Consider the following 25055-nt stretch of genomic DNA (forward strand, 5'->3'; position numbering starts at 1 on the left):
GAAAAAGAACTTAGTTCAATACAAATATAAAAGGGTTCCATCGCGCATCGCACTCTCTCTCACCTTCAGCACTACTCATCTCAGCAGCACGTCGCCATCCCCGGACGCCGGCCATCATCTAAGGAAGAAAAGAAACGAAGTCAGAGAACTGTTCAAAAGACTCATTATACTTACCTGTGGGACTCTTGCCAGTGAAGTAACTAGGCAGCAACGAGCCTGCATCAATCAACGCGCCCCTGCGCTGAAAGCAGGACGGAGAGCACACTTTCCAAGAAAACAAGGTGAGCTGTGGATCAAAGGGAAGGGTTGGACCCCGGGGAAGAAGGGGTTCAAGCACACAGAGACAATAGGGAGTTAAACTCTACCAATCCTTTGTTTCAGGCCCAGTCTCCAGTCGAGTAGACACAAGGGAAGGGTTTGAGGTCGTAAGAGGTCAGAACAGGCTGAGTGACGTCCCTGTGGATACCAGGTGAGCGTTACATCTAGATTTGGTATGCAAAATGGGTCCTATCTTCTGTTCCCCCAATGGTATTTTCCTTGATATATCCCTGCTTCTCTGGGACTAGATGTTCTGGCTGTCTTACATGAAGAGACAAATTCGAACTCAGAACACCAGAATGGCCCTCCCTTATTGCAACAGGGACTGTTAGACCGGGTTCTATCCAAATTATGGTACTTGCATGCTAACGATGTTGGTTGTATGCTGAATGTGGAAGCTGTGAGAATCACTTTGAATCCAGCCAAACCTCTCCTGCATGACCTGCAGTGCGGATCTCGAAACAAGCTGAAGAAGGGCTCCATCCTATTATAGAATCATTGCTCGAACACAATATCATTGTGCCCACAAGCAGTCCCATGCAATACCCCGATTCTTCCAATTAAAAAAGCCAAGTAAAGATGTCTACCGTTTCGATCGGGACCTGCACCTGGTTAATGCCGCTGTACTTCCCACGTTTCCTGTTGCTCCCATCCACCATCCTGTCCTGCATCCCGGCCAATGCCACCCATTTCACAGTTGTCGATTTGTGTTCTGTTTTTCTTGATACCTGTACACCCTGACTCCCAGTATTTGTTTGCCTTTATGTGTAAAACCTTGCAAATTACGTACACTAGGCTTCCAATGGGGTACGTAGTTAGCACCACCCTTTTCTCTCCTATATTGAAATGAGGCCTCATTCAAAGGAGGGTATGTTTGCGTTCAGTACTTAGACAATCTCTTGTTAGCCTCACCCTCCTTGAAAGCTTGCAAACAGGATTCTCTTTACTTATTGACCGCTCTTGCTCAATAGGGTCAAAATCGCAATTTTGCCTGCCCAATGTGCACTATTTGGGTCATTCGATTTCTGCAGGCCAAAGACATTTGTCCCAACATCGCATTAAGGCAATCCAGCAGGTGCCCCAGATCAAGAAACAGATAATGGGTTTCTTCAGGATCATCAGTTACTCTCATCAATGGATACTCTGACAATCTTACACATAGCATCACTTCTTTGGGGGAAGGTGGGATAGACCTTTCCATGGGGCCAGGACGGTGCAGCCGCTAACCAAGAATCTCCATTGAGAAGGTGCAACGTGAGAGGATCCCATGGGAGGCAGAAACCCTCTTAAAAGGAGTAATGCTAAAGCAGGGTATAGGCCCTTTAAGAACCCAGGACATTACACCAGTCCCTGTTGTAAAAACATCCAGTATCATACCTTAGCTGATAACTGGACATGTAATGATACTTTGGGTGTTCATATCCTTTCCATTCATATCAACGTCCACTCAAAATGAAAAGTAAAGGATTAACTAGAGAACCTTTACAAGCCAATGGTCAAGAACATCATGATACGGCGGGGTGGAGCGCCCTATATAATCTGAACAGAAAGAGAAGTTGGCGACAAAGGAGGAGATGACGAGTGGAAGCTGTAGTAGCAGGAGCAGCAGAAACGCCTACGGAATATGGAAAGGTCCAATGCCGCAATCTGGCTGGTGTGGCAATACCCACCAGCAGCCCACGGTGAGACTGGCACTGGGGAAATACAAGTAGATCATGGTCTGGTAAGCCAACACACACCAGTGAAGGTGTGAGAACGATCCGAGAGGGATACGTGGGTCCAGGTAGCTGACCAACGAATGGGATAGGAGAGTTTGGGGAAGCAGGGAGAGAGAGCCTGCACTCCCTTCTCTATCCCGAAGCTGCAGACCGGATCTGGGGTTCAAGTAGCAGGATACCACAGAACCGATAACAATTTTTAAAGACACCAGTCCAGACAGATATTTACCCTTTTGCTGGGAGAAGTGAGGTCCAGCAACCGACCCTGTGGGTGAACAGTTGTGATAAGAGTGCCCTTTGGTAAAACAGGGACCTCAGAAGAGAGGCCTACCACAACTAAAGGAAGAGGTGACCCAAATGAAAATAACAATTGCAGAGCCAGTTAACCCTTAACGATCGTGAAATACAAGGGTACAGAAACGGTGTTCGGTTGACCCTCTGCACAACACTATAGAGAACTTATCTTTTTCCTTTTTCCTCCAAGACACCTGGAGCGGAAAGGGGTACCTCAAAAGTGTAAATATCTGTCTGGACTAGTGTCTTTAAAAATTGTCACCAGAGAACCGCCATGGTCCCCTCTGATACAGAAAGCCATACAAATGGAATCGAAGAGTTGGAAGCATCGGCACATCCCTAGACAGGATAGCCACTCCCAAAATAACACACAATGTAGGAGCACAGTGACACCAACATCCTGTTTGCATCGTAACAGTGCACATGCCTCCAGACATGACTGGTTACAACAAAACAACTAAGAATGTGGAGAGCTGACCCTCCGCCCCACCGGGTATCTCAAATGCATACCAGACAAACCACAACTCAAAGATACTCTTGCACTCTTCTTCATCTCAATACAGCCTCGACCTCCAGAACATAAGAGTGGAGTAGTTGAAGATGGAGAAGAACAATATCATCTAGTTTTACAGTTCCCAGACCCACGGAATAGCTGTCACGATTTCTATATGTGACCCCCTCAGAGACAACGGCCCCCTGACAGCAGTGGGGCTACACCCTCCCCAAAAAGCTCCAAGGGCCTTAAAGGCCCATCAGCAGAGGACATGGAGTCAGTCCTGGCGCCTTTGGCGCCAGGCTCATTATTCAGGATGAAACAAGCACCACTATGGACCTCAATCCAACATGGAGGTCCTCATTTCAACTCAGTCCTACGAACTGAATTTAACAGTCTAGTGTTTTGGGTGTGGTCGATCTTCAGGTGTGGCTGGCTATATAAGCCACACCCGAACTGAGTTTCACGCTTTGCGTTATTCTGCACTCCTGCAGCGTAACGCTCACTGTGCTCAGCTCCAGCTCATCAGCTTATCCCAGTGCCTTACATCTGGAGTCATCAACCTTGATCCAACGGAACCTGCAAGAACAAGAACAGCATTAAAAAGAAGACTTACCTGGGATATGTCCATCTGCACTTCCATCAGCACTCGGCGGTCTCGCCATCTCCGGAGTGCTCCGCAGCCTGCAAGAACAAGAACAGCATTACCAAAAGGGAGCTTACCTGTGAGTAGCAATTTCTGCTTTCCTTCGCATTTCCATCAGCGCTTGACAGCCTCGTCATCTACATAGTGTTCCGTAGGCTTGCAACCTGCTAAATAAATGGACAGCAGATTAATACCTGCACTCGGCAAGCAGTGGGTTCCACATCGCGCGACGCAGCCTGCAAAGGTGACAAGCGAAAGACACCAAAGTTCACTCACCTGAATACCAGTCGCTGGTGGCACTTCACCCCAGACTGTCATTGCACGGCATCCTGTAAGAAGTGGAGAAAGAAAGAAAGGCAGGTTAGCAACTAGCCCACATTGAGCGACGCTAGTGCAAACCACTTACCTCAGCATTATTCATCCTGCGCAGCGGCTCCACAACTGCGATAACTCCTGTGGGAGACAGAAAGAGACTTAAGCAACATCGGAAAGACAGGGAACCAAGACTTACCTGAACTCAATAAGCAAATAAGTAGAGTCGGTGTCACAGCCGGACTGTACCCGACGCAAGGGGTACAGGACCAGTGAAGTAACTAGGCCTCTGGAAACCCCCGACTACCACGCACCCCTGCGCAGAGACGCAGGACGGAGAGCTCAACATACAAGAAAACAAGGTGAGGAAGAACCTACAAGGGAAAGGGTGGATCAGTGGGAGGTGGGGGCCTCCACTGCAGACTCGGTACCTAATCTCCGATTTCCTGTCACAGGATCTGTCCACCAGCCAACTTACAAACAAGCAGAAGGAGTCCAGGATAGTGCACAGCCTCCCATCCAATGTCGTGTGGTGCCCCCATGGATATCAGGTGAGCGTAACAGAACCAGTAAAGGACTTCCCAAACCAAGGTATTTGGGGAGACGCTAAGTCCGGGTGGGATTGGGAACCTGATAACCGCACTACACTGTAGTGTAGATCAGTGTGGCAAAACTCTACAAGGTCATGATCTAGGTACTGGAGGAAGCTCCACTACTACAAAAACATTTTTGTCCCAGGTGGGACCCATAGACGGTTTGCTTTGGAACCTTTTCATTGAATTTTGTGTTCTACACTAGAACACTTTGAGCCATACTTTATTTTGAAACTTTTTCTTCTGTCACAAGGAGCACGGTTTGTCTCGATGAGGAGTCAGCTGGGAGGAGGGAGTCATACTCCCAGGTTTATTGGAACTTTGTTTTGAGACTTTTTCTTTATGCTGATAAACTGTCTATTTGTCTAAGGGGAAGGGAGTCATCCCCCTTGGAGCATAGAGGATCTTCTATTTATGTTAGGTTTTGCTGTAGCATCAGAGATAGCAGGGTTTCGACCAGGAATGTTTATTTTAAGAACTCAGCTGACCTGACTGCCTAAGTTTGTCTTTTGTTAGGTAGGGAAATTGTCACGACTCGCTTCCTTCGCTCCCGTTCCCGCCACTTGGGGGCATGTTTTGGGGTTTATTCCCTACTGGACATTTCCTCCGAACCTAATGCTACAGTGCTGTGATGTATTGGGAGCGCTAAAACCTTATTTTCCAAGTTACTTCCCTTCCGGATCCATTCCAGGTTTTTGGCAGCCAGCCTGCTACTTTACTCAAATGACTATGCTTCCCAGAATGCCTGGCTCACTGCTTCACCTCCTCCCTTGCAGGACAAGGTTGGGTGGAGGATAGGCAACACCTGTGGCTGCAGGTGCAGCAGGCTGCACACCTGAGGGGTGTGCTCGTTAAGCAGCTTTAAAAGCCTCAGTTTACTTCAGTCCAGCGCTGGTCATCGTTGCAGTGTTCCTGTTGTGACTAGTCCCTTGCTCCTTGTTCCTGGCTTTTGTGCCTAATTCCTAGTTCCTGTTTCTTGTTCCTCTGCCCTGGATTTCGGATTCATGTGCTAAATTGATTTCTGCTTTCTGGATTTCCCTTTCTGTCTTCCTCTGTCTGCAGGCAGCCTTTCTCTGTGCTTTACCCTTTGATGCAGCCCAATTTGCCTGTGTTTTCTGTTTCTTTGATGCTGTCCTTTGCTACTGAAAAACTTGATGCATTAGTCTTCCCTTTTTTAGATTTAGTTTCCTGCCTTTTCTCCTTGGATGGGTGGGTAAGGTTTCCTTTTGTGATATCATTTTCCCTGCTCCTGATCCTTACTTCCTATTGGGATCCATGCCATTTTTTCCATTTCACTTCTGCATTTATTTCCCATTTGATTATTTAGGTGTGGGGTGCTGTAGTAACTAGTCCCTGTGTGAATGCCTTTTGTTTTCCTCACTATTTCTTTAATCACAATTCCTACTTGCTCCTTGACTTAGGTCTTAGGTATTTAGTTATCCTCCACCCGTTGCTGTTATAGCCTTCTGGGTCCCTGTTTGATCAACTGGGTTCGTGGGTTTACTGACATTCAAGTGGTCTTTCCAGTTCTCGTGAGTACTGTTTCTAAGTTCCTTATTCAGTATCATCCAGAGTGTCAGCACACAGATCCTATCCTTGCTTGCCCTCTATGTGGGCTTAGCGTTGTCAGTATCTGTAAGAGCATAGTGGGTAAGGAGTTTGCCGACTTTCCTTTCAGTCATAAGGAGGTTCTAAGTGCTTACCCCACATCCCTTTTCATATATAGGTATTTTTGTTTCACTCTATCTGCACTCCTGGGTTTTAGTATTATGAGTCGTGGTTCTTGTGTGCACGTTGTTTGATTCAAGGTTATTCACTGTGCGATTTTGTGCACATTTCCCTTGCCATATTCGCTGCCTTTGTACTCACCTGATTAATCCTGACAGAATGACCAGCCCTAAATTCCCATTGAATATGGCAAGTTTAAGAAAGAAAGGCAGCAAGGCCTCTAACACATTTGTACAGAAAGCTTCCCCTACATTTACCTGTGACAATCAAATCACTAGTCCTGACTTGAATGAACTCCTTGTCACGAATGGGCATTTACGCGCAGAGTATTTTTTCCCACAGTATGGCACATCTTACATTGCCTGATCCTAGTTCTGTCTTTTATTCTGATCCAGATTCTATGTCAGCACAAGCCTTAGCAGCAGAAAACAACACACTGTTAGACTTATTATACAAGAGTACCTCTGTTGTTGAACCCCATGATTCCAGTAGTGCTTCACCTCAGATTGAAGAGTTTAATGGTACAAACATAAAGAATGGAGGGGTTCCTTGCATAACTTCTGTTTTCTACCCTCAGTCTAAAGCATACTCCTTTGCACAAGTACATACTGTAGTCCCTAATGCCAAGAGGTCTAATGTCAATAGTTTGCTTGAGGGAAACACAGACCAAGTTGGTAAGAGAAAGTATAAATCTCAGAACCTGCAAGCAGTAGATGACAATGTACAATCGGTGCACATCCAGATTGCTAGTGCAGGATCCAGCCCTGATGCCACTATGCCTCCCCCTGTGCCTACTGATAGGGATGTACAGTTAAAGCAGGGCATGCTAAGAGCTAAGCTTGAGGAGTTAATACAAGAATTCATTTCTTTACAAGAAGAGAATAAGACCTTGCACTCTTTACTGAATACACCTCAGACTTTATCCGTTGATGTTGATGAAGTGAACACTGTTCAGCCCCTGAGTGCAGAGACTTTGGTAAACCATGATATTTGTCAATATGTTAGATCTATTGGGAGTGAAAGTCTTTCTTCTAGCACAGCGCTTAATCTGGGCACAGTTTCTGACAATTGTTCTGCTGTTTGTCAGGGATTGCAGTTAGCTGAAGATTTACAAGCCACTCCTTTACCTAGAATTTCCTGTGTAGCAGTTTGTCATAATTCTGAGCTTGAACACATACATGCTTCTGATTTCCAAACACAATCCACAATGGTGACATACACAGAATCAGTCACTACTGTAGGCTTAGGTTCTGCCCTTGATCTTGCTGCTGAGACTGAAGTAGACGTTCAAGTTGATGTGGAAAACGATGCTACCTCTGTGTTCGCTCTTCCTTCTGCCAATTTTTGTCACAACGAACAGTCAGAGACAGTACAGATTTCAGATTTTGATGGACTCATTCCACAGTATACTGAACCAAAAACCTGGCAGACGATTCCTGAACTGTTGATTGTTAATCTGCCACTTTCAGAAGCTAAGACAGAGGAATGGACAATTGACGAAATCCTGATTAACAGAGACTTTACTATGGTGATTCCTCTGGTTGATATTGTATTCTACAAAGGAAGAGACTCTGTGCCATCCACTAAGGAGAGGGACTGCAGGGGTACAGCTCAGTCTTTGGTTACTGGTGCCAAGGAGTCAACTGCCCTAAAGGTGTTTTCCATTCCTGAGCCACAAATGTGTCTGTCGACTTCTGGGACTTCAGTCTGTCCTCCTACAACCATTGACTCTTCTATTATCCAGTCCACAGCTCTGCAGTCATCTTTGACACACGTGTCTTCAATCAATGAACAACTGCCATGTCTGCCATTCACTCAAGAGCCTTCACCATGTACGTGGTCAGTGCCAAAGACCTTGACAAGTTTGTCTTCAGCTAACGAGATGACTCCAGCTTGCATGCCTTCAGCCTCAGAATTTCCTCTGGCATGCCTGTATTCGGCTACAGTGACTCATCCAGCAGATTATCCTTCAGCCATGGAGCCTCCGGTAGTACATTCTAAGTGCATGTCTTCGGTCCCAGAGCCTACTGCTAGTTTGGCTTCAGTTCATGAGAGACCTGTATCCTGCTCAGCCTCGCGGCCAATATCGGAGGTGTACCTGTCTACACTGTCAGATCCTGCTGCATATTCTTCTGCTCCAGAGATTCCTCCTGAATCCAAACCATTTATTACCGATGAAGGTCCAGCCTGCCCTTTGTATGCTTCAGGGGGATCACCAGATTGCCTGCCTTTTTCACAAGACAATTCTCCCAACTGCTTGACTGTAGCATCAGAGCCTCCCGAAGATGAAACATCTGAGTCTGAAACTTCTGCCAGCTCTCACTTCAGAAACATCAAGCTGGATCATGACTCGGGAGAGCCTTACATGCAAGGCCATTGGACTTGCCTGGAGTACTACGAGAGGGAGATGGATACCATCCGCCACGGCCCAGTCACCGAACAAGTAGCCGACCACGATAGCGGGCTGGGTGGTTCGCATCTGGGGTCCAGTTTGGATCAGCCGCTTGACAGCTTTTTTGTTGCCGGATCACGCATGAGCCCGAGGGAAGGGACGGGCACGGCCCCCCAGCAGCAGCACCAGTTGGGTGCTAGTAGCCAAAGGAAAGGAATGACTGCTGCAGTTCAAGATGTGCCTGTTATTGCTCCTGCTGCGAGTGTGCCTGATGTACTAAGTACTTCGTCTATCACTCCTATCAGTATGCCAAACGTCCCTGCGGTTGTATCCCACGTGCAACAAGGTGGCTACACGACTGTCACCGGGAGTGCCAGCCTCAAACAACCCATAGGACTTCCAGGCCTCCAAGGCATGGAACATATGCAGTCAAACCTTAGTCACTTTCAACCACAAGCCTTTTCCCAGATGGATGACAGAAAAGGATCCGAACCTCTACCTCGGCCGCCACCTTCTTTTTCTGAACATAAACATTTCCTGAAACCTGCAGTTTCCTCACCTCCTGCGAGTCCCCTCTCGGCAGAAGGGCTAACAGGGCTTCTACCATTGTCTAAGGCATGTTACACCAGCCTGCCTCCCTCCTCAAAGACTTATAAGTGTCCACTCCCAGTGACTGAGCTTCCTGGACCTTCCAACTCTGCTTCAGGTCCTGCAAGTCCTTCATGCCTTTCTTCGAACCATGAGTCTCTTCTTCACCAGAAGCCTGCCTATGACTCTTCTAGACTGCAGCTTGATTCTATTAATTCCAGTCCATCTGCTTTTTCCCACAGGCCACCGTTTCCATCAGTGCCACCTCCAAAGACAAAGCGCTCCTATCATAGAAGGAAGATGTTTTGTGCGGGTGACGGTCGCCTGGAGACGGCCGTGGAAGGGGGTATACTGTCACGACTCGCTCCCTTCGCTCCCGTTCCCACCACTTGGGGGCATGTTTTGGGGTTTATTCCCTACTGGACATTTCCTCCGAACCTAATGCTACAGTGCTGTGATGTATTGGGAGCGCTAAAACCTTATTTTCCAAGTTACTTCCCTTCCGGATCCATTCCAGGTTTTTGGCAGCCAGCATGCTACTTTACTCAAATGACTATGCTTCCCAGAATGCCTGGCTCACTGCTTCACCTCCTCCCTTGCAGGACAAGGTTGGGTGGAGGATAGGCAACACCTGTGGCTGCAGGTGCAGCAGGCGGCACACCTGAGGGGTGTGCTCGTTAAGCAGCTTTAAAAGCCTCAGTTTACTTCAGTCCAGCGCTGGTCATCGTTGCAGTGTTCTTGTTGTGACTAGTCCCTTGTTCCTAGCTTTTGTTCCTAGTTCCTGTTTCTTGTTCCTCTGCCCTGGATTTCGGATTCATGTCCTAAATTGATTTCTGCTTTCTGGATTTCCCTTTCTGTCTTCCTCTGTCTGCAGGCAGCCTTTCTCTGTGCTTTACCCTTTGATGCAGCCCAATTTGCCTGTGTTTTCTGTTTCTTTGATGCTGTCCTTTGCTACTGAAAAACTTGATGCATTAGTCTTTCCTTTTTTAGATTTAGTTTCCTGCCTTTTCTCCTTGGATGGGTGGGTAAGGTTTCCTTTTGTGATATCATTTTCCCTGCTCCTGATCCTTACTTCCTATTGGGATCCATGCCATGTTTTCCATTTCACTTCTGCATTTATTTCCCATTTGATTATTTAGGTGTGGGGTGCTGTAGTAACTAGTCCCTGTGTGAATGCCTTTTGTTTTCCTCACTATTTCTTTAATCACAATTCCTACTTGCTCCTTGACTTAGGTCTTAGGTATTTAGTTATCCTCCACCCGTTGCTGTTATAGCCTTCTGGGTCCCTGTTTGATCAACTGGGTTCGTGGGTTTACTGACATTCAAGTGGTCTTTCCGGTTCTCGTGAGTACTGTTTCTAAGTTCCTTATTCAGTATCATCCAGAGTATCAGCACACAGATCCTGTCCTTGTTTGCCCTCTACGTGGGCTTAGCGCTGTCAGTATCTGTAAGAGCATAGTGGGTAAGGAGTTTGCCGACTTTCCTTTCAGTCATAAGGAGGTTCTAAGTGCTTACCCCACATCCCTTTTCATATATAGGTATTTTTATTTCACTCTATCTGCACTCCTGGGTTTTAGTATTATGAGTCGTGGTTCTTGTGTGCACGTTGTTTGATTCAAGGTTATTCACTGTGCGATTTTGTGCACATTTCCCTTGCCATATTCGCTGCCTTTGTACTCACCTGATTAATCCTGACAGAAATCATCTTAGAATCAGAATAGATAGGCGTTTTCTTTTTGTGTAACAATAAACATTGTACAACATGCCTTCTCTTGGCCAGTCTCCTGCTTCCTCAATGCCACAATACCTGGGTATGCCACCATAGTTAAGCCACTTAAACTACTTACTCATGATTCAGCCTATGAACTGCTGCCCTAGTCTAAAGAAGCTGATGAAGCATTAGTCAAAATTACACAAGAGCTCTTAAAAGTCCCAGCCTTAGGATTGCCGGACTATCAGAAATTCTTTGTGTTGTATTATGATGAGCGTGACGGGTTTGCCCAAGAAATGTTGACTCAACTACATGGGGACCAGCACCGTCCTATCTCATACCACAGTGAGCCATTAGATCCTGTTGCAGCTGGTCTTCTGGGCTGTCTGTGAGCTGTCTTGGCCAATGTCCTATTGGTAGAAAAAGCTGATGTGTTAGGTAAGGGCCACCAGGTAGCCAGTGGTGGTACGTCATTGTCATGCCTGCGCCATGGGCGCATACATTGGCGATCAATATGGACAAATTGTTATTCATTTATCTACAGAAAACTCTTGGATCAACCGCTATTCACTATTTGGACTCTATTTTCCATTTGCAAGACTTTGGTGCTTTTTTATTTTTCCCAGAAAACTACACTTACCATAATGCACTTGGCTATAACCATCTATTCCTGGCTATTCCTATTTTTCTTCATCAGAACTACTCCCCAGAAGCCCTAGGGATTTACTCTGCTTCCACCAGCTCAGGAACAGAGAGGGAGGTGGCCGATTGTCTGCAGGTGTGCTGAGCCAGGTGCAACCAATTAGCCTGCCTCTGTGCTGGGCTGGGCAATATAAAGGCTGCTGCCTGCGAGAGCTCAGTCTCTTGCATTGAGAGTCCTTCTGGCACCTTTTTGCTTCGAGCTACAAACTTTGTATGCTGTTTCCTGCTTTCACCTGCTTTATGTTCCAGAGCCCTGCTCCTCTGGGCGTCCTGCCTTGCAGCCTGCTACACCCTGCTGCCTACAGCCCTAGCCTTTTGGGCTCCCTGCCTCAGCCCTGCTCTTCCAGGCTCCTGCCTTGCAGCTGATCACGCTCTGCTGCCTTCCAGCCTCGCCCTTGCCCTGCTGGGCTCTCCACATTGCAGCCGTTCACGCTCTGCTGCCTTCCAGCCTCGCCCTTGCCCTGCCGGGCTCTCCACATTGCAGCAGATCACGCTCTGCTGCCTTCCAGCCTCCTCCCTTGCCCTGCCGGGCTCTCCACATTGCAGCCGATCACACTCTGCTGCCTTCCAGCCTCCGCCCTTGCCCTGCCGGGCTCTCCACATTGCAGCCGATCACGCTCTGCTGCCTTCCAGCCTCCGCCCTTGCCCTGCCGGGCTCTCTACATTGCAGCTGATCACGCTCTGCTGCTTTCCAGCCTCAGCCCTTGTCCTCTGGGCTCCCTGCTCTGCAGTCTGCCTCACTCCGGCTGCCTTCAGCCCTTGTCCTCTGGGCCCCCTGCTCTGCAGTCTGCCTCACTCCGGCTGCCTTCAGCCCTTGTCCTCTGGGCTCCCTGCTCTGCAGCCTGTCTCACTCCGGCTGCCTACAGCCCTTGTCCTCTGGGCTCCCTGCTCTGCAGCCTGCCTCACTCCGGCTGCCTACAGCCCTTGTCCTCTGGGCTTCCTACTTTGCAGCTTATCACGCTCTGCTGCCTACTACCTACCTTTTTCCGCTGGGTTCTCGGCCTAGCAGCCCTCTACAGTCCTCTGCAACCTTCTACGGTCAGCGGCCCTGCCCCTCAGGGCCCACTCCTTGCTGCCCGGCCCTTCTGGGTTCCTTGCCGTGCAGCCTGCTTTACTCTGCTGCCCTAAGCCCTTTTTCTCTGGGCTCTCTACCTTACAGCCCTGCTCCTATGGGCTTGCTCATTGCTTTCCTGCTCCTCTGAGCTCTCAACCTTGTTCCTTACTGTCCTCTGCTATCCTATCCTGTTACACGACTTTCCCTTCATTTCCTTCTGCTAGTTTGCTATCAACCTCCTTTTCCTGGATTAGTCTGTAAGTATCTTCTCTTGTACTGTTTGTAGACCCTTTTGTACAGAGCTTGTCTCTTGGTCCCCTTCAGTCAACCTCTGCCCCTTCCCTTGTCTCGTTTCTACATTACAGACACCCATAGCTGCTGTTCCAAGCCATGAGCAAACAGCGTGGGCCTCTGTTATAGCAAACTGTGCAGAAGGCTAGAGTTTTTTCCTAAGGTTCGTGGAATACTCTTTTCCTATATCTGCATACACCCCAAGAGGGAATTCATTCTGTACCTTTTTCCTTGCTACTCTTGCCTACTCTTCGTTCTCTTTCCTTTCTGCTGTGTGTGTACTTATCTGTCCACTTTAGTTTGGCACAACCACCCAAACCCTTTCTGGGTGTCCTGTGCCATTCTTAATAGAGTGCCATCCCTGACAGAATGCAAGAGCCAAAGATGTCTTGTTCCATAGGCAGGAAAGGCACACACAGACCAAGGATGCTTTCCTTTCGGGTTAAGAAACCTTTGCAAAAATCTATACTTTCCCTAAAGACAGCAAACAAGAACCTTAGTCTAAAGAACAGTCTTGCCTTAGTAAACAAAGATTTACAAGCAGGGTACTACACTCACTGGCTTGCTGACCCTTCTTCCATGTCTAACTATTATGACATTTGCGACTATGATCCGCAGTCCTTATCGGTTGAAGAGCTACAGCAAGATAATGAATTCTTACAGATCTTGTTGGCCCAAACAGAGAAAGACACTCCTGCGTCTGATAATTTTTCTAACACTGTTACAGCCAAGGATATTGCACTCATTGTGGGGGTCTCTGAACCAGAGTACGCTGTTGTTAGAGTGATCTGTTCAAGATCTGCTTGGCAAGCTCCCCAGTCTACTGGAAACCCTCATTTGACAGGACACGGCATTATGTATCCTGAGGTTAGTTCACCTAGTCCTGGGTACAAAAGACCAATACTGACCATCGGTGGTCTTAATACTTCCCCAGTATCTACCAACCACAATAACCTTAAGGTCAGTCTTCCCATTGCTACAACCGAATTTTCTGCCACACCAGATTCTGAAGCTTTAGATCAGGCTAATGATACATACCTGCTACAAGAAAAACTCCTAAGCCTTAAAAGAAAGACCGAAGATCTCTATGATGACTTTGTTTATTTACATAGTAAAAATTCTATGAAGGGACACAATATTCCAGACCTTTTGACACAATGTCCTACACCCGAAATACTGTCTTTAGAGATCGACATGGTAAGGCCTGGAATTGCCACGCAGAAAAGGATACAGATTTATACCAAGCAGATGGAAGACCTAAATTTAGCATATGCATCCCTTCTAAAGTCTGACACAGCTCTTTCACTTTCCAACCAACCACAATAACTCAGGTTCTGGTACTCTAGACCATGATTCCAATCCTGAACAATACCCGGTACCTGCCTGGAATCCAGCCTTTCCATCAGTCTATACCCCAGACCCACCAAGTAATTTGAGCACACCAGACTTTGAAGATCAGCCTTCAGAACGCCTACCCAATCATGACCCCACATCTGTCTTATTACCTATTACTGCATCTGCTAGCCCTATCTCTGCTGCTCCTCCTGCTAATACTTCTAAATCTGCTACTGTTGCAGCATCTCACATCACTCTTTTTCGCAGCAGAAGCACCCCATTCCTCTCTGCCTGCAAGGACAGAACCTGTTGCTAAGTCAGATAACAACTTTTCTTTTGGGACTACAGCTCCGGTTGTTCTTGCTGGAGCCTCTGCAGCACTAAGACTACCAGACTCTACTCTATCAGTCTCAGGTGCATCACTGTCCGCTGGTTCTTCTATGGCACCCACTCTCCCAGTTGCTACAGCATCGGAACTATCCACAGCCATTCATGATCTCTCTGCTGCGGTGGCTTCTGAAATTCCTACAAATCATGGAAACCCGCCACTGTGACTCCTGACATTTCTGCGGCTAATCTTGACCCTGCCATTGCTGTGTCTGATGCCTTGGAATACCTTCCTAAAGCAACCAACTCTGCTGTACCTCTGGCTCCACCTTTCACCACCTTACTGTTGCCTTTCAAAGCAAGCTTTGCAATGGAACCTGCAACAGACATTCACAGTTCCTCTATTCATGAACACTCTGTTAGGTTTTGCGCTCCAAAGACTTTGTCTTTTCTGATTTCTACCGCAAAGGTTCAGCACATTGATACCGTCTCCACCTTTCAAGACTCCCACATTACAACCTTAAACAGTTTTTGGTGCTTCATGATATGCCTTTTTGGAATAAGACTCTTTCACGGTGGGGCAGACCTTCTTCCTGTTGGTCAGTCTTCAGGGAGCCTGGAGAGGGGCCTGGAGAGGGGCATACTGTAATGCCTGTGCCATGGGCGCATACATTGGCGATCAATATGGACAAATTGTTATTCATTTATCTACAGAAAACTCTTGGATCAACCGCTATTCACTATTTGGACTTTATTTCCCATTTGCAAGACTTTGGTGCTTTTTTATTTTTCCCAGAAAACTACACTTACCATAATGCACTTGGCTATAACCATCTATTCCTGGCTATTCCTATTTTTCTTCATCAGAACTACTCCCCAGAAGCCCTAGGGATTTACTCTGCTTCCACCAGCTCAGGAACAGAGAGGGAGGTGGCCGATTGTCTGCAGGTGTGCTGAGCCAGGTGCAACCAATTAGCCTGCCTCTGTGCTGGGCTGGGCAGTATAAAGGCTGCTGCCTGCGAGAGCTCAGTCTCTTGCATTGAGAGTCCTTCCGGCACCTTTTTGCTTCGAGCTACAAACTTTGTATGCTGTTTCCTGCTTTCACCTGCTTTTTGTTCCAGAGCCCTGCTCCTCTGGGCGTCCTGCCTTGCTGCCTGCTACACCCTGCTGCCTACAGCCCTAGCCTTTTGGGCTCCCTGCCTCAGCCCTGCTCTTCCAGGCTCCTGCCTTGCAGCTGATCACGCTCTGCTGCCTTCCAGCCTCGCCCTTGCCCTGCCGGGCTCTCCACATTGCAGCCGTTCACGCTCTGCTGCCTTCCAGCCTCGCCCTTGCCCTGCCGGGCTCTCCACATTGCAGCCGATCACGCTTTGCTGCCTTCCAGCCTCCGCCCTTGCCCTGCCGGGCTCTCCACATTGCAGCCGATCACACTCTGCTGCCTTCCAGCCTCCGCCCTTGCCCTGCCGGGCTCTCCACATTGCAGCCGATCACGCTCTGCTGCCTTCCAGCCTCCGCCCTTGTCCTGCCGGGCTCTCTACATTGCAGCTGATCACGCTCTGCTGCTTTCCAGCCTCAGCCCTTGTCCTCTGGGCTCCCTGCTCTGCAGTCTGCCTCACTCCGGCTGCCTTCAGCCCTTGTCTTCTGGGCCCCCTGCTCTGCAGTCTGCCTCACTCCGGCTGCCTTCAGCCCTTGTCCTCTGGGCTCCCTGCTCTGCAGCCTGCCTCACTCCGGCTGCCTACAGCCCTTGTCCTCTGGGCTCCCTGCTCTGCAGCCTGCCTCACTCCGACTGCCTACAGCCCTTGTCCTCTGGGCTTCCTACTTTTCAGCTTATCATGCTCTGCTGCCTACTACCTACCTTTTTCCGCTGGGTTCTCGGCCTAGCAGCCCTCTACAGTCCTCTGCAACCTTCTACGGTCAGCGGCCCTGCCCCTCAGGGCCCACTCCTTGCTGCCCGGCCCTTCTGGGTTCCTTGCCGTGCAGCCTGCTTTACTCTGCTGCCCTAAGCCCTTTTTCTCTGGGCTCTCTACCTTACAGCCCTGCTCCTGTGGGCTTGCTCATTGCTTTCCTGCTCCTCTGAGCTCTCAACCTTGTTCCTTACTGTCCTCTGCTATCCTATCCTGTTACACGACTTTCCCTTCATTTCCTTCTGCTAGTTTGCTATCAACCTCCTTTTCCTGGATTTGTCTGTAAGTATCTTCTCTTGTACTGTTTGTAGACCCTTTTGTACAGAGCTTGTCTCTTGGTTCCCATCAGTCAACCTCTGCCCCTTCCCTTGTCTCGTTTCTACATTACAGACACCCATAGCTGCTTTTCCAAGCCGTGAGCAAACAGGGTGGGCCTGTGTTATAGCAAACTGTGCAGAAGGCTAGAGTTTTTTCCTAAGGTTCGTGGAATACTCTTTTCCTATATCTGCATACACCCCAAGAGGGAATTCATTCTGTACCTTTTTCCTTGCTACTCTTGCCTACTCTTCGTTCTCTTTCCTTTCTGCTGTGTGTGTACTTATCTGCCCACTTTAGTTTGGCACAACCACCCAAACCCTTTCTGGGTGTCCTGTGCCATTCTTAATAGAGTGCCATCCCTGACAGTCATGCAATACTCACCCTCTTGCTCAAAGGGAAAACCCAGCATATCTCCAACTTTCACTCAACAGGTATAAGAAACTCTTTATATCCACTGCCAATGTTACTCTAAGTCGATGTGCTGTTTTGAATCCTGCGTCTTTACTCCCAACCACCCATGATTTCCTGACATTAGTAGAAAACCAGCTGACCCCCCGCACTGACTTAAAAGATGTTCTGTTGCAAAATCCAGAAATGGTTCTCTTTGTTTATGGTCCTTGTTTATGTGACAATGAGAAAGGGGGATCTGTTCTCTGGCTATTCAGTATGTTCTACATATCATGTGAAAGAAGCTTATCAATTACCAAATGTCAGGCCTGCCCAGGTCACTGAACTAACTGCCCTCACCCGAGCATGAATCCTTTCTAAAGAGAAATTGACAACCGTTTACACCTACTCCCGCTACGCTCATGTGGGATAGTTCATGTTCTCGGGGTCCTCTGGCAACAAAGGGGTTACTTGAGATCAGCTGGCCCTCTATTCCAAATGGAAAGTATGTGTCTGCTTTTCTACAAGCTTTGCTACTCACCTCTGCCCTGGCAATTGCCAAGTGCTGTGGGCATGATACCTCACAATCCCCTACTGCTGCAGGCAACTCTCTAGATGATAAAGCATCACCAAATGCAGCCTTGAATGGGCCTGTGGCTCCTAATGATGTCCATATATGTGTTTCAGTTCAACTGTCGCTAATTGCCTCATCAAGGCAAGCAAGTCTGAAAAGAAGCTCTCGTAGAGAAATGATTATACTTTATTCCTAGGTTTACCTTCTCGCTCCTCTGATGGCCGCCTGGTAGCACCCAAAGTACTCCTGCCTTTCTTGGCCCGATGGCACACTCCATTGCTCAGTCAGGTAAATGGGCTACGATCGACATTGTGAACTGTGACTGGTTTGTCCCTTCCTTTCCTTCTGTAGCCCAGGCTTATTGTGAAAACTGTGCAGTATATCTGGCTCACAATGTGGGGCAAGCAGTGAAAACAAGACTTTCTGCATATCCGGTACCCGGAGGACCGTTTATGAATGTGCAGATTGATTTTGTGCAGCTCCCTCAAGTGTTGGGTTATGAATTCTGTTTAACTGTGGTTGATATTTTTAAGGTTGGCTAGAATCCTATCCTTTTCAAAACACGGATGCTACTACTGTTGCGAAGAAGTTTTTACTTGAGTTCATTCCTCGGTTTGGGCTTCCCCTAGTTCTAGACACATTTCAGTGGGCAGGTAATTCGTGAGGTCTGCAAAGCCCATAACATTTCTGAACAATTCCACTGCGCCTACCACCCAGTGTAGCTGCATTGTGGCATGCTGAAATGGTGACATTAAAAAAAGGCTTTCTTAGATTTATAATGGGCTTTCGTCATGAAATCAGCCTGAAATTGTCACGGCCGTAGGCGGCTGGTGGGTGTGGAGGAGGTGGAGACTGAGCCGCCATTAGACTGTGCCGCCACGTCTTCCATCTACAGGGTTTTATGGTCTAGTTGTTCCTCCAAGATGGCCGCCGCCAAATAGTATTTACTATTCGGCGGAAGGCGGCTCGGCGTGTTGCAACGGTAGTGTTTCCCTTCGTTGCGTTGCGCTAGTTTTCTCTCTCCTTGGGCGGCGTGTAGTGTACTATCCCCACCTGCGCATGCCATTCTTGTTTGCCTCTCTTCTCTCCCTCACTGTATTTTTTCTTTTCCGGTGATTTTTTCCCTGTGCTTCTCACTCGCACTAACTCTCTCTGTCTGCTGGCTCCCCCCATTCTGTTGCCCCCCTCGGCTCCTGGCTGTGGCCTTACAGGTTCTCCGCTGGGCAGCTTCCCAGAGCCGATCTGTTTCCCAGCTTATTCTCCATGTGGATCGGACAGCCCCGCTCAGACCTACCTCCTTAGAAGCTTCCCAGTCATCGTCTGTTATCCTTCCAACCAAGCTTCATCGGAATCGACTTCAGCGTCAGTCTTCCACCCATCAAGGGGTTTTTCTGCCAAAGGCTTTTCCCCATCCTGGCTGTCGCGGAGGGGAGTCACTGTGGTCCCAGTTTTAGGGTCACAATGGCTTCCTTTCGAGGCAGACCCTATCTGCTCAAGGCGAAACAGCCCATCTCTCGACACCTCCGAAGGAAGAAATCCCATTATTCTACCTCATCGGGTGAGGAGGAGTAGGAGGGGAAGTCGGGAAAATTGCATTATTCCAGTGTCGAAGAAGATATAGCAGATCCCCTAACAAATCCCATAGATCTGCTACCTAGTGTTGACAGTAATGGCCCGAGGCCCTGCCACTGGCCATGTGGCAAATGTGTAGTAGCCCAAACAGCAGAAATTGCCTATCCCCTCATGAGATTCTGACTGGGCGCCTGATTCGCATGGGTACCTCACCTCCTTGGTCTCCCCATTACCCGAATCCACATCTCGATGGTGAAAAGACCTTGAACTATCTTTCTCTCCACTCTCAGGTTAAAGCAGCCTTACCTATGCTGGCGACTGGTCTGTCACCCTCTGCAACCGTGTGACGTGACCTACATTCAAGTCCACCAATGAAAGTCAGTGCAGCAGCCCCACTGGCATGGTCCTCATCGTGTCCTGCTCCCACACAGACCACCATCAAAAGTGAAGGATTTTTGTCTTACATACATGCTGCCCTTTGCAGGAAGGTACAGCCCTCCGCTGCAGGCCCTGTAGCTGAGGGAGCCAGAGTCTTCACTCCCGGAACTGATCCTCCAGGAATCAGCCCCACACTCCCTTGGTCAGTTATCACGAAAACCTGCTTTGCTTCACCTTTCTGCTCCTGCTACAGGTATTTTATGCTAAACCAACCTGGGTTCAATACATATGTGAATCAGTAAATGTCAATATTATCTTTCAACAAGTGCCATTGTAGTTATCAACAATGTTACTTTAGCATTTGAAAAGGGATTCACATTCACTGATTCCAGGTATGCCAAAAACAAAAGAGCCCATTTCATTTATAATATGATATATGATATGATATTTTATTTGTATTGCACCCAAACACAAGTGTTTCGGAGCGTGACGAGGCAAGGGAGGGGAAACAAGGGAGGACGAAAACAACAATCTTACTAGGCCCAGTGACATTGCTAATGTGCAAGTGCAGGAGAGAGGGAAGGGGGAAAGTGCGAGGGGTAGGGAAGGAGAGGAAAGTGCTGAACACATGATAGAGCAACAACAGGTAGTGCGGCGAGCGGGCGGTAAGTGCGAGAATGAGGTGTAGACAACGGGTGTCTGATGAGTGCTGGAAGGGGGCTGTAAGCTAGCAGATCCAAGTGCGAAGGTTGCCAGGAGGCAGTGCAGGTGTGTGGCTGGGAGGGCAGGGATCTGGGCCCGAAATCTGAGGGTAACCAGGTTCCCGGTGCCAAAGCAGACAGATTAGCAGGTGAGTGTCATGACCACTGTGAGGGGGCACAAGTTGTGCCACGAGCAGGCTCCCACCAGAACCCTGAGGGCCTTAAAACCACTGCAAAAGGGCTCCTGGAGCCAGTCCTGGTGCCTTTGGCACCAGGCTCATATGCAGGAAGGAAGGGCTGCAAACTAGGTCCCATTTATGTACATGGGCCTTTAAATCCAACATGGAAGCACCCACACAGCCTAGTTCTAAGAACCAAGCCATGCGGTATAGTGTTTTGGGTGTGGCAGGCCTGGAACTACTTTCCCTGGTACTACTTTACTTGGGCTATATAAACCACACCCTGACTGCAGAACACTCTTCGCGTTTTTCTGCAACCAGCAGGATGACGCTCACCGTGTCCAGCTCCTGGTCTTCAGCATCTTCCTGTAGTCCTGCAAGAACAAGAGCAAGATTATTCTGTCTTACCTGAGAAAACACCATCCAGCACTCAGCATCTCAACCGGGCTGCAATCTGTGGAAACCGAGAGAAGAAGAAACATCACTCACCTGTGAGTACTAGCTTAAGGACTTCCGGCAAACCGCTACCACAGCTGCTGCTCGAACATCGCGACCTGCAATAACGAGAAAAGGAAAAACAATATTAGAACGCGCGCGCTTCCAAAACATCGAATTCCATCAGTCTTACCTGAATTCCATCGCGCTACGCCGCGCTTCCATACGGAGCACCATAGCAACATTTGCAAAGGAAAAAGAGACATATTCAGGTTCGCTTTCAATATTAAACAACCGCACAGCGCTGTACTTACCTTAACAGATTCTGGGGGCCTGTTTTTCATCGCCCAATCCTCTACTCACAGTACCACAGCGGCCTGTGAGGAGAAGAAGAAGAAAACACAGGCTAGCTTTAAAAGACAATAAAGGCACTGCCTTCACGCTTCCTCTTACCTAGTAAGGTGCCTCTCCATCCGGCACGCCAGCATCAAGACCTTCGCACCTGAAAAGAAGGAGATAAAGACATTAACAAATTCCCACCATAAACAGAACAAAGACTTACAATTAACAAACCTACCTGCCTACCAGCAGATTCGGGGTCACAGCAGGCCTGGGCCCAAGGAAGGTGTACTGCACCAGTGAAGCAACTTGGGCAGCTCACCAACAAACGTCAAGCGCCCCTGCACAAGAAATGCAGGACGGATAGCTCACCCTACAAATAACTAAGGCTAGAAAAGAACCCAGTGGGAAGGGAATCGGTCAGAGGGAGGTGGGAGATTCACCCATTAGAGACAGTTATCACAAATCGTCCCTTCTGTAATTGCAGATTCATTATTCAGCACTGGGCAACTACACATCCAGGGTTCCAGATCTCAGAGCCTTCCAGACGCCCCTGGGGATATCAGGTGAGTGTAACAGGAGAGGAAGAGCAAAGGCAGAAGCAAAGAAGAAGGTCTTGAGGTGCTTCCAGACCCGAAGATGGTTCTCCTCAAGTTTCAGAGAGGCAGGGAGGCTGTTGCAGAGGGAGGCCCCAGCTGAGGAAAGGGATATACCCCCAACTCGTTGCTTGGAGAAGCGACTGACCCTGAGGGAGTTGGAGGTGAAGGAGCAAAGTGCTCGAGTAGGAAGGTATTTATGGAGGGAGAGTTGAAGGTTTTGTGGACCCAGTCCCCAGAAATCCATGTGGACAATGCAAAGGGTCTTGAATTTAATCCTTGCAGCCACTTGGAGCCAATTAAGAGATTTCAGGGCTGGAGAGATACGATCCCAGGGCTTGAAGTCTTGCAGTCCTGTTCTGGATGAGCTGCAGAGGGCGGAGAGTGGTTTCAGGCAGATTTAGAAAGAGGCTGTTGCAATAGTCCAGCCTAGAGAGAACCAGAGCTCTGGAGACAGTGAGCATCTGGGGGAAAGAGAGGAAAGGAAGAATACCTCAGTGGAGGTGCAGTTGGTAGTTAGACTTTTTTGAGACGTCAGAGATGTGTGGAGAAAAGGAAAGTGTGGAGTCGAAGATGACCCTGAGGTTTTTAGCTGCGTAAGTGGGAGCTGGGAGGGGGCCAAGGGAGGTTGGCCAGAGAGTGACAGGAAAGGAGGCTGCAGGTGTGCTGATAAGGAGGATCGTGGGGATGAGATTTATGCAGTCTATGCCTTCATATGGTTGCCCATGGACTGGGGAGGAACTTGTTACATGGTTTATGTCCTGCCAGCCATACGCCATTCCAAATGGCTCCTGCCCCATCCCCCTCATGTTTAAAGTTTCATAGATGTATAGGATACATAATCGCCGGATTGGGAGTGAAACTGAACAGAGACCTACTGTCAAAACTGTGCATGTTCTTGGAAGAGATGGTTTAAGATACTGCTTCCTCTCTTTCTTAGCTCTCGCACGAGCAAGTAGCTACTCTTAGAACTGCCAAATCCAATTCTTCTTGGTGGTAGCCTTGTTTAAGGAATTTCTCTTTCATTTCCAGTTGTTGTGAAATACAGTCTTCTGGGTCACTAACAATCTTTTTGACTCAAAGAAGTTGGCTGTATGGAAGGTTCTTTAGTAAACTCGGTTGATGAAAGCTCAAGTGGTGCAGCAGGTTATTGCGATCAGTGGGCTTCCGGAAGAGAGTATTACTGTAGCCAGTGTCCTTCTTTATTATCTGTGTATCAAGAAACAAGGCTACCACCAAGAAGAATTGGATTCGGCAGTTCTAAGAGTCAATACTCTTGACCGTGACACTCTATTATCCGCCCCGAAGAAACCCGTTAGGGAACTTAAATCACCATTATATGTGTCAAAATTCTCCATCCAAAGCAACAGAATTAAGAAAACAATTAAGAAACATTGGGGTATTTTTGAGAACGATCAAAGAGACTGCACACATCTGTTTACTGTGCCACAATTAGATTTCAAAGACTTGAACTTGTTCCCATGTTGAAAGACAATTTATTGATAGCCCTTTTTACGATGACACGTGTTTCGGCACATTCCCTGTGCCCTCCTCAGATCAGGGCAATGTCCACTGACTGATTTGACAGCTACACATTAACGTGGTTGGCAGATGAGTCCCATCAGACTCTGTATTTCTTCTGAAAATTTCAAGATTCATGCATCACGCGTCGGGAAATCCCCACAACACAGCAGCTGCAAAGGGCCATCCCATAAGGCATCCTTGTTTATTGTTATGTACCTTCCCAGGGTTCGAAATAGCTGGGAGCTATTTAGCTCCTGCTTATACTCTAAGAGAGCCTGGTTAGCTTAAAACCAACAGTTACCAGGAGCTACCTTTGGCACTCCAGACCAACTAATGCCTTTCAAACATTCATATGTGACATTAACTTGTGTTTGAGAATGTAAATAAAGAAGAATTGGGACACATTTAAACAGAATGGATCATGCAAAATGGACACAAATTTGAAGTGTGCATCTCATGTGAAAGATAGATTTACAGTGTGCTGTGTACTGTGACGAACCAGAAGAAGGACTCTGACTACTATGTGCCATGTTCAAGGGTGTTTATCAAAATAAAAGGAAAAACGCATATCTAGCCCTATCGCTAGGAGGGATGTTCCCTGCCCAACGAACTAAAACGAATGGTACTCACAAGAGAACAGTCCATAGTCCAAATCCTAATGTCTAACTGGCCCTACCATTTAGGAAAACCCAACAGTAAGAAGTAGGTCAGAGCAATAGCCTCTGTCTGTGGTTTCTGCCTGGCCCAATCACTTGTCCATAGGATTCATAAGTTCATCAATGTCGCTAAACACAGTTCACAACCTCTCTGCGGGTTCTGTAGGTCAAATCTCAGTTCTTTACAATCCTCTCTTTCTAGGATGAAAAGGTTTTCCTTTATACAATTCCACCAATTTAGACTTGATTCTGTTCATCTTTCCTCTTTTATCCAAAACACAGCTTGCAGCCTCTCTGCTGGTTCTGTGTGCCAACTTTTCAGTAACTATTGTGAGGGTGTGGGAGGAGCATACTGGCACCCATGAGGCATGCTTTTGGGCAAAGACTTTTATTATGTACCAAAAGAAAGAAAGAAACCTATCTAACTCTAAGAGGGGTTTCTCTGCCTCAAATAAAACTAAGGAAATGTCAGAATGTCTGTAACTAAAAGGTGGCCCATCCTGTGTCAAAATCCTCACACTTATAAAAAACTAAAATTGATTCTTCTCTTCAGGGTCCAGAGGAATGACGCCCTTCTTCTAGATGGTATGATTTGCAAAGTAGGGGGAATATCTCTTCAGGCCTTTCACAGGCTTCTCTTGACAGTCTACTGTGGTTGGGGCAATGTCACACTTCCACAGGCATTTCTCAGGCTTTTCTTGGCAGGTCAGTGTGATTGGGGGAATGTCTCCCTTCCCCAGGCCTTTCTTAGGCTCCTCTTGGTGATTCATTATGGTTGGGGGAATGTTTCCCTTCCCCAGGCATTTCTCAGGCTTCCTTTGATAGTTCACCGTGTTTGGGGGGTTGAGTGGAGGCTCCCTTCCCCAGGTTTTTCTTAGGCTTCTCTTGGAAGTTCATTGGGCAGCCCTGGTATATTCTACTGCCAGGGGCTATCTTTCTTATATTTGGTTCCCAGACCCCTTCTTGTTCTTCCTCTTGATTGCTCACTAGGCA

The sequence above is a fragment of the Ambystoma mexicanum genome, chromosome 7p (assembly GCF_040938575.1).
Source record: "Ambystoma mexicanum isolate Mex_15411 chromosome 7p, UKY_AmexF1_1, whole genome shotgun sequence".
In the NCBI taxonomy this organism is placed as follows: Eukaryota; Metazoa; Chordata; class Amphibia; order Caudata; family Ambystomatidae; genus Ambystoma; species Ambystoma mexicanum.